The 10,956-nt window shown below is 40.2% G+C and overlaps 1 long non-coding RNA gene across 2 annotated transcripts; it reads right to left on the reverse strand.

Moving 5' to 3' along the window:
* Nucleotides 1–5,786: 5,786 nt before the first annotated feature.
* LOC133715102 (uncharacterized) lies at nucleotides 5,787–8,203 on the reverse strand. 2 transcript variants are annotated; one of them, XR_009848942.1, is made up of 3 exons: nucleotides 7,829–8,200; nucleotides 7,635–7,711; nucleotides 5,787–6,118 (listed from the first exon to the last, which is right to left on the reverse strand). It is a non-coding gene; the product is annotated as an uncharacterized LOC133715102 (long non-coding RNA). The 2 variants fall into 2 exon arrangements; XR_009848943.1 differs by having other exon boundaries at nucleotides 5,787–7,711; nucleotides 7,829–8,203.
* Between the last annotated feature and the right edge of the window lie 2,753 nt (nucleotides 8,204–10,956).

Here is a 10,956-nt window from a genome sequence, read left to right on the forward strand (position 1 = left end):
CAGCCTTTGATTTTAAGCTCGCTCAATCCATATTTTGTCTAGTGGGTGGTTAATTAGCCTTCTCCATGATCATCTAGCTTGTGTGATCATTAGAACACGAGCAAAACAGTGTCATGTGTACTGAAATGAAATTGGGATTAATATCAAGTTCAAATCTGATTCTTGTGGAAAACTTGATCAGAATTTAGAATCCCATGACTTTACATTTTTACAATTCTTGGTGTGACGACGGATTTGTTTTTAAACGAGGTCCTCTATAACGCGACATAAAGGCTCCTTTGTTTATGAAATTTCATAAACCAAAATTAAAACTAAATTAAATAATTAAATTAGTATTTTAGTACTATTTTTGTTTTTACTAAAAGATTAAAATAAAATGGGCTGATTGGACCTTCTCTTATGTGCATGGCTCAACGAAAATGGTCTTTTCCAGGATGAAAACCCTTACAAATTCACAGCCTTCAGTGTAAGAACAGATATTGATATCACTCAAACACTCACTACTAGCTGTTGCACGTTTTGTTAAAACATAAAGAAAAAGAAGCTACATAATAGATGTGATTTCTAATTAGATTCTATGATCACATGCAGGCCGGTCCAAGAATTTGTCTAGGAAAGGAACATTCTTATATGCAGATGAAGATCTTTTCTGCTGTGCTTTTAGGTAGCTATATATATATTCAAGCTAGCTGATGAGAAAAGAGTGGTCACTTACAAGACCACGGTCAGCTTCCCAATTGATGGAGGCCTCCATGTGCATGCCTCCCCAAGATCAGGGCATGCAAGGCCTTAAATCCCATGTTTTATAACTACATTGCATCCCTTGTCTTGTCTATGTTATCCTCTTAATTAGTAGTGTTCAAGTGCCTGATCATCTTCATACCGTGCGATCGATCAATAAAAGCATTGCTTGATAACTTGATGAGAGAACTATTACTCAAGGTTATCTTTCGATTACCATAAGGGATATTATTGATATTTAGTTTACCTATGGTTCATTACTTTATTTGTAACTAACCTTTTGACTGCAAGGAGAGCAACACAGAGAAAACCTATAATATTTCATCTTCTTAGCATCGATCAAAGCAAATCAGGTAAAATAAATAAATAAAAATTGTTCTCTTGCTAGATAATAAAAATTGAGAGTTGAGAATTTAGAATTACCAAAATTGAGAGTTAAGACCTTGTCGGAGGTTTCGACCGCCACCGAAATTCGAAGCCTGGAGGTGCTTGGCGGAGCTTGTTTGGCGGAGTGTGTTTGGCGGAAAAGCTCAGCGGAGGCTGGTCAGCGGTGAAGCCCAGTGTTGAAGCTCGGGGGTGCTCAGCTGTGCTTGAAGAAGTCCCGCGGAGAAGCTCAGCGGAGGAGGCCAGCGGTGGCTGCCCAGCGGTTGTCGGTTGCGGAGCGGAGCTTTGCGCTGGCGGTGGGCCTAGCTGTAGCGTCTGTCGGAGCTTTCCAAGCGGAGTGCTGCATGGCGGAAGTTGCTGCTATTGTGCACTTTGCCTGGCGGTGCCGGCCCGACAGAGGCTTGCTTGGTGGTGCCATCTTTGGCAGAACCTTGCCGGCGGTCGCTTGTGGTAGGCTGTTGGCTGATAAGCTATTGGCGCTGGGTGGTCAGGAGGTAGTGAGTCCAGCGGAGTGGTGGCTAGCGGTGATGCCTAGAGGTGAACCTGTGGTGATGCCCAGCGGAGGAGCTCAGCGGCGATGTGGCTAGCGGGACCTTTGGACTGGAGACCAAAAAGTGGTGAACAACGTTGAAGCACGATGAGTTGAACGCCGATTCTTGCCGCTTAGCGGCGAAAGTTTGCCGGTGAAGCTCAGCGGAAGATGCTTGGGTGTTGGATGTAATCGAAGAAGGCAGTTGGGTACCAAGAGAAAATTCTTGGGTGTCCAGAGTAAAATAGGCAACTAACTTTTTTATATATATTTTTTATATTATTATTATTTTTGTTTACCGCCAAGGATGGGGTAATGTTGCCACTGGTAAGATTTGACCTTGTAAACAAGTTTTGGCACAAGTTGCCGCTAAGAATTTTGATTACAAGTTGGCCAATGTTGCCGCTAAAGAATTTCGATCAAAAGTTGGGCAATGTTGCCGCTAAGAACTTTTTTCGAAGTTGAAGTTTGGACTGGGAGCTAATGATCATCCAAGCTTGAGTGATGATTAAAGAAAATGAGTGCTCAGTGAGCAACTGAGAGAAAAAAAATTTCTCAAATTTCTTTTAGTCCCGTTAAGCTGACTTAACGCATGGTAAGTGACGAAGCCATTGTATCGGCTTCCCACAGATGGCGCCAATGTTAATGTTAAGATCCGTGGGGGTCTTAGTTAACGTTAGAGATAGAGTGTAAGAGAGAAATAGACACAAGAAGTATAGTGGTTCGTAAGGCGGGAAACTACGTCCACTTGAAAGCTTAACTAGTGTGTTTGGGCCTTGCGACCCAAAGGGATTACAAGAGATGTAATGGGATGATGTTTAAGTGGGAGGAGGGGTCCCTTTTATAGGTAAGGGAACCCCTCTTCTTTACATTTTCTTAGATGTGGGATGTAAAAATCACTATTCTAGTCTAGAAAGCCATATTCCCAAATGGATTACAAGAGATGTAATGGGATGATGTTTAAGTGGGAGGAGGGGTCCCTTTTATAGGTAAGGGAACCCCTCTCCTTTACATTTTCTTAGATGTGGGATGTAAAAATCACTATTCTAGTCTAGAAAGCCATATTGTGGAGGCATGTTGGCAAAACCGGGAAGGTGGCTTCCCGGCGAGGTATTGGTCGCTTCCGACTACCGTGGCGTAGCTTGCACATCGGGCTACGGGATGCATGCCTCGGTTGGGCCCTACCATGATTTGTGGGCCCCCTAAGAAGGTGTTACTTATGCTTGGTGACGTAGCAAATCCTCCATATTGTTGGAGGTATGTACATTTATTTATATATCTATTTACTACATCAACTCATATTCCATCTTTAGGTTTCAATCTTCATTTATAGATCTTGTTTGGCTCCAATTTTGTTGCAGCTGGTCAACAGTCTCTTTTCTGCGCGGGCGTGCCAGCACCGTTCGGGTGCGGTCGTCGGGGGTGTCCCTTGACCTGACTTCTATCAAGCGATTGTAGACGAGGAGAGCACAAACCTCGTCGTGGGATTCTTTGTGCCTCGTGGTGAGGACTTTGCTGAAGTTTCTTCTTGTTCACAAGTCGATACTCAATATTGCAGATTGAGCAGAGCGAAATCACCGGGAAGTATTGAGATATTGCTAAAGCGTGACTTTAGCTTGGCTGGGTTGCTAGGGCGTTACCCTTGCTTGGCTGGTTCTGTAACCGTTGTGGTCGTGGCACTACCGTCGGCTCCTGAGGAGACTAGGACCGAAGCACGTTGACAGAGGGTTTGGTGGCACTGAAAGTCGGCTTCTGAGAAGACTAGGACTAGGAGTGTGATCACCGATAAGAGAAAGAGAAGGAGAGGAGTTGCTCTTAGAGAGGTTGCTCTAGAGAGAACTTAGATCATCTTAAAGATGTTTTGATGTTGTGAATGTCTGTTTGAGAATGAGAGGAGAAGGTGTTTATATAGGGAATAAAAAGAAGAGTGAAATGATGAGTGGAAGAAAAATAATGAAAGTGGAGTATGGAAGTGATTTGTAAAATATGGAAAAGATAGAGAAATGATGAAATGAAAGCAAAGCATAAAGGTGCAGAAACATGGAAGTGATGATGATCTATTAAAGAGATTGTAGAAGAAAAATATATCCAAGGAAAAAGAGAAAAGCATCTAGCTTTCTTCATGTGGGTAGGAAACATGAACATGTGAATATTAAGCTGGTTTTAGGTCAGTTTCTGCCCCTTTATTCCTTCAATTATTTCTCCAACAAGACTTCAGAATGAGCCTTCGACTTCTTCATAAAAAATGTTCCACTATGAGTGTAGATCATCCTGACAAAGTTTCAGAGCTTTATTTCATGAGGTTGGGCCGGAAATACTGCTGGACCTCTTACAGGTCCAGTTTTCCAGTTTTGCTTCTGTAGAAAATTGGACTGATTGTTTGAAGGCCTTCCACTCAAAACTAGCTCTGTCACTCTTCATAAGAAATTATCCTTGAGATATCTAGTATTAATCTGGAAAGGTTTAGCTCATTTAGATTTCATTTGGTTAGTCTTCCGCCCCTCCTTCCTTGTTTAGCTCGGTTTCTCCTAGCCGAAGAAGGAAAATGTGCTAAAGTTGACTTTTCATGCTTCCATGCTTCCATTGTAGGCTTTATTTAGCCTCTAAATATATATTTCGAGCTTGTCGACAATATATAGCTTGAGCCACTGACATTAGCTCAATTTCTCCAACACATGCCTTGTCAGGCCAAAATGTTCATTTTGGGTCCAAACAGATCTCTAGGTTTATTTTGACCCTCAAATAAACAGAGAATAATACAACAATTGGATTATCTATTTATTAAACAGATACTGACAACAACAAGTACCTCCTCCTCATGTCCTCACTTTATTATAGTTGTGATTATAGTAGTATGATGATTTGATTATAGTTGTGAAGGTCGATTGTATATTTGCTCTTTTAGCTAAAGACTGACTCCAGCACCTCCAACAACTTTGCGTTCTTACCTTCTTTGAAACTAGAAGAGCATGCAGTGAGTGATGCCCGTACATGGAAGGTTATACAATAGTATCATGTTTAGACTATCAAGTAATCAGATGTGTAAATAATTTTTTCCTAATAAAAAACAAGGGTAGAAGAGGAAGTTTAAGAAAGAAGAATGTGTATATAAAACTTCTCCCAATCAAATCTTTAAAAACCCTACACTGCAACTCTTCAATCTTCACTGCTTGCTCGACAAACTCCAAATCACACTTCTACAGATTAAGGGGGGTGTATTCAATCTAGATTTTAAATGATTCTATCTGATTTTATATAATCCTTGAATTCCTGTAGATTTCACATAATCCACGAATTGTTTTTTTTTTTTTGAAATAGGGTCAGTACGGCTGCCCTCAAGCCTTGACCATTAATGAAACCTCTGAATATATGGGGGGGACATGAGACTTAAACCTCAAAATACATGGGGGGTCAGTACGAATTGTTTTAAGGGTTAATTACATATAAGTGCATCTTTGAATGTTTTTTTAGCTATAAGGCCACCAACAAGTTTTTTTCCCTCATAAGGCCACTAGATTAAAAAATGTGTTATATTTTGGATATTAAAAACCAACATATTTACATAAATGCCACTAGAGTAAAAAGTCAACAATCATTCTCTCTCTTCTCTCCGGCAAGGTCTCCGGCCAACTCCGGCGGGTCTCCGGTCGACCTCCGGCCAACTCCGGCGAGTCTCCGGTCGACCTCCGGCTAACTCCGGCGGGTCTCCGGCCGACCTTCGGCGACTACAAAAGTTACTGTCACTAACACCAAAAGCTACTGTCGCTAGCAATAAAAGCTACTATGGTGAGATTTCCGGCAATCTCCGGCGAGGTCACAAAAGCTACTGTCGCCAGCAACAAAAACTACTATTACCAATAAAATCTACTGTCATTAGTAACAAAAGCTACTCCGGTGAGATTTCCCGCGATGTCACAAAAGCTACTGTCACCAGTAACAAAAGCTACACTCTCCAAAACCAAAAGCTACTGTCACAAACACCAAAAACTACGCTCACCAACAATAAACGCTACCGTCACCAACACCAGAAAGCTACACTCACCAGTAAGAAAATCTACTCTCACATCACCAAAACTTACTCTCATCAACGCCAAAAGCAATAATCAAGAAAAGAAAATGTTACTACAATCGAGAAAAGAAAACATATTCAATGATATAAAAAGTATGTAACATTCAAAAATGATATCACTATGTAAAAAGCAACTTCAATAGTTGTTAAAAGTCACTACCATAGTTGTGAAAATCTATTACAATAGTTGTATAAAGCTACTGTCAATGTTGTAATCCTACTGTCACTTTTCAATGATGATGCTCTAAACACAGGCATAATTTTGCCATCTTCAACACAATACTTCATTTCAACATTTCTTGGTTGGCTGAATGATCTCTGGTCAATGGAGGCTTCAATATCCAAATTCACATGATTTTAGAAATCTGCTACTGCAAATGCAAAGGAGAAGAATTCTGCAAGAACAAAAATGCAACAAAATGTATTTGAAATGAAAACTAAAAATAGCAATGTACCACTGCACCGCAAACCTGGTACACTTTATCAACTGGACCAATAATAAAAAATCTAAAAAACCACTGTCATGATTTTAGAAATCTGCTACTACAAATGCAAAGGAGAAGAATTCTGCAAGAACAAAAATGCAACAAAATGTATTTGAAATGAAAACTAAAAATAGCAATGTACCACTGCACCGCAAACCTGGTACACTTTATCAACTGGACCAATAATAAAAAATCTAAAAAACCACTGTCATAGGTACATAAAGCTACTATAATACACGTACAAAGCTACTGGACCAATAATAAAAAGCTACTGACATAGACACAGAAAACAACTTTAAAAAATCTACAAAGCTACTGACATCAGATTAAAAAGATACTCACATAGGGATATAAAGCTACTATTACTGTGTTGAAAATCTACTATAACAGTTATAGCTAACTTGAAATCGACCAAAACGAAAACAAAAAAGCCATTGGCATCAACTTAAAATATACTACCGTAGCCATAGAAATGTACTATTTATGTGTTGAAAAGATACTATAACAATCATGGAGAGCTACTGACTTGAAATCAATAAAAATAAAAATAGAAAAACTATCTCCAAACCTAGTAATTTGAGAGTCACTGTCAAGTTACACAATATGGTTATCACAAACTGTCTCAATGTTCAATACAGAGCATTTAGCCAGAGCAAAGTTGCATGTATCTCTTTCAACTACAACTAAGTATTAGGCTTTGATATCTTTCTGTTTTCCTATATCTTGTCCCACCACATGAAACTACATGTCTAAATACCTTTCGCAGCAAAAAATTAAAAACATTACATCAAACAAATAAATGTAAAAAGATTTGGATAAGGGGAAGGAAGCTAATGATAGAATTTAGTTGATTGCCAAAACTAATAAAGCCAAAGCACAAATTTAAATCCTGCCAGTTACACTTGCAGCCATAAAAAAGTAGCAACAAAATGGACTTACCAACCCAAAGCCATCTCCAAATTCATGCTCACAATATCAATAAATTAAATTCATTACAGGCCAAAGAACAGAGAGTCATGTATACTTTGAGGACGCATAATTAATAAAAGAAACCAATAAACCGTATCAAATAAAGCATTATCATCACAGTCCAACTTTGATAAATCACAACCTGCAAAGCTTCGGGAGTAGATTGCTTTCTCCAATACTACATCAATTTTTAAAGCATGATCAGTAATCATAGCCACTATGTCCTGCATAGAGACTCTGCTACACACACAACCACTATATTGGCTGTTTAATTATAGAGAAAACTTGGCAGCATGCTATTTCACCTCAGAAAAGCATTTGTAGAATTTTATTGCCCATTTGAAATTCACAAATTCACTAGGTAATTACAAATCTTGGTAAACTCAAACTGCTCGATCAAAAGGAGATCGAATTATGGAAAAATTTTAAAAAATTAACAAATTCACTAGTACAATACCTTTTTCTCCCTCTCTGTGCTTTTGGAAGGGAGTCCTCTTCCGCGTGATGGAGAACGAGCTCATTCTGCATCGACTTCTGAAATCAATTTAGCGTCGATTCATCAATTAAACAAAATTTGCATACAACATGAAAAGCCGATATCATTCTAAGCTAGGAATTTCAAAAGCCGATCTCTGAACCAAATCTACTTACCAAGTAATAGGCTTGAAGGCTTTACCGCTAACACTAGCAGTCAGATTTCGATTGCAAAGCTCAAGCTGTGGAGGATGACGACTATGAACGTAGAAGGAGTACAATCAAAACACACCTGAGATGGAGGAATCTAAGGGAATTGTTGAGGGAGCCTGAGCCGGAGACGTGGCCGATGGAGTTGAGATGAAGAGCAGAGAATTAGAGATCTTGTTCCAGTCGGCGTCGTGCATCGGAGATCTAGTTTGTGTGTTGGAGATCCAGTCGCTAACGGCGTCGGAAATTTAATTCCAGTCGCCGACGTGATGGTGGAGAGAAAGAGTGTTTCGCCGGAGAGAGAGAGAGATCAGAATTTCTTTTTTTATAATTGCGGAGAGATATTAGAAATTTTTGTTTGTTATAAGGTGGATGGGTAAAATTGTCATTGTCAAAAATAATTTGGGTTTGAAATGGCCTTATGTGTACAAGAAATAATAGGTGGTCTTATCGCTAATTAAAGTTTCAAAATGACACTTGTGAGTAATTTTCTATTGTTTTAATTCCATATGGATTTGAACAGATTCTAATGTATTATTTTAGCAAGATTTGTTTGGATTTTAATAAGTGCATAGATTTTCCTAATAATAGAATAAAGACTAAAATAAAATAATATAATTAATAATTTTTTTTTTGTGTTGAGAAACTACTTCCTGTCGACACTATACCCATTACATTGTTTATCCACTTCAAGACAGAGTCTAAAAGCCTTTGGGGGATCACATTTTTGTTCTCACGAAGTTTTCCATGTAATTATGTTAATACAGTCCTGATCACATGGTCAGCAACTGACCATGGATTTTCTGGTCAGTGACCGTTTGATTGAGATCGGACGGTTGACAGCTTTCATCTTAAATCTCATTACTTAGCTGTCAACCGTCCGATCTCAATCGGACGGTCAGTGACCAGAAAATCCATGATCAGTTGCTGACCATGTGATCAGGATCGTATGTTAATAATGTATCCCTTCTCTTTCGCACCTGGGAAAATTTTAGGAACAGTGCACGAAATTTGGCCCACTATTAATTTTCGTACACGAAGTTACAAATTATGAACTTTGGTACATGAACTTATAAACCCGACCAACTTTTTATACACGACGTCAATAACCCCGTCAGTGGGTATGTCATTATCCATATAATGAAGGGTAGAATAGGGTTTTCACCACAAACCCATCTCTCTTCTCCTTCGCACAACCCTTCCTCTTCTTCTTCCTACACCCTCCTCCTCTCTCAGCCTTCCGATCATCCCTCTCTCCCCACCACCGTCCCTAATGACGTTATCATCGTCAAGGCATCGATGCTGCCGACAGGGAAGGGTCTGGAGGCACGTTTTCCGGGACGCCACCACCCATCTCATTTGTGGGCCCACACGTGGTGGAGTTTCTCATTTATCAGCGGACCTGGATCTCTGGGTTCGATTTCTTCTTCAATAAAGCAGTTTCCAGGTGCTCTGGATTGGAGCTGACGGCATCGAAAAGTTTCAAATTCTGGGTGTTTGTTGTCTCTGGCTGTTCGGAACAGAAATATTGAAGCTGTGAAGATTCTTATAGCGTGCGGCTGTAAAGTCGATAACTCAGTTTTGCACGACGCGGCGGCGATGAACAGGGTTGATTTGGTGGAGATTTTGTGCAAGAATTTGCCGGAAAACGTTTTGTCTCTCTGCAACGACGAGGAGAGAGATGATGGCGGCGACGGTGGGCTCAAACTTTTGTTTCTTGGAGATGTCTCTCTGCAATTCGCTTAAGGTATTGTTCATCTTCGAAATCCATCATGCTTGGTTTGGATTGGTTTCTGTGTGTAAATGACTGGTTTGATGATGAAGAAGAAAGATTCAATTGGAATTGGAATTGGGGTTTTGGATGATGAGCTGCGAGGTGGATTACGATCTTGAAGTCGATTACAGCGCAGAGAGGCCGAGGAGCAATGGCTAGGCAGTTGGTGAGGTGGCGGTTGAGCTCTTGGACGGCTTGGTGGAGGAGCAAGTCGGGTTCGGGTCAGGGAGGACCGGAAGAGGCGCTATGGGGCGAGTGGGTTTAGGGAAAAAAAGGAGGGGATGGCGGAGGATGGAGTGGAGGGAATGACAATGGTGGTGTGGTAGTGGCAGGAGAGGAGGTTGTTGCAGAGCTCCATGCATGGTTGCAGGTGACCTTGCCAAGCTGCTGGGACTTCTCTCCGGCCATTGTGCAACCAGGAGGTGAGAGAGAGAGATGGGTGACCAGAGAAATAGAGAGATGGGTGGCTAGAGTAAGATAGTGTAGAGACCACTTTACCCCTGAAACTATGCCAGGTGGCAGAGGTTCTCACGGCGTCAATGACGTCGTGTACAAGTCTTTGGTCGGGAACAAATGTTCGTGTACCAAAGTTCATAATTTGTGACTTCGTGTACGAAAATTAATAGTGGGCCAAACTTCATGCACTGTTCTTAAAATTTTCCCTTCGCACCTCCAATGAAAGTATTATTCTAGATGAGCATATTGAGATCACCATAAAAAAGTATAAAATTGAGAATTATTGTAGAAGTTTAAGAGAAAACAAGGCATAATAATTTGGATTCTACCTTAAAAACCATCATGACACATATACAAATACTTCCTGCAGTAAGTGCAAGTATAAATCACATCATAGATTACAATAATTCTAATCCCGAAACATCATAGATTACAATAAACTAGTACAGAGGAGTAATCCAAAAAATAACATAAAAAAGTAGTGTTAAAGGAATAAGCACTAAACTCAGAAAATACCACACCCAAAGGGGTGCCCTAAATCTATCTCATTCGATAACTGACCTACGCTTGTATTCTATCAAAGATTCTCACTGTCTTCCACATCAACTGAATCAGCTCTCTCCTTTATGGACACATTTGTGAGACTACTATGAGCTTTGCCTAAAATTGCCGGTGCCAAGTGGCTACACGGATATTTGGGACGATGCGGAGCAAAAGTTGTAAAACTCCTTCGCGCTCCCAACATAAGTAGCTCAGCTGAAAAAAAAAATGCAAGACAAAGGACTCTAATATTGATACTCCTTCCCTTCTTGTCAATATTTTCATGTAGGACTAGTAGGCAAGATGGTCACAAGGTAGATTTTAG

The sequence above is a fragment of the Rosa rugosa genome, chromosome 6 (genome assembly GCF_958449725.1).
Source record: "Rosa rugosa chromosome 6, drRosRugo1.1, whole genome shotgun sequence".
NCBI classification, from domain to species: Eukaryota; Viridiplantae; Streptophyta; class Magnoliopsida; order Rosales; family Rosaceae; genus Rosa; species Rosa rugosa.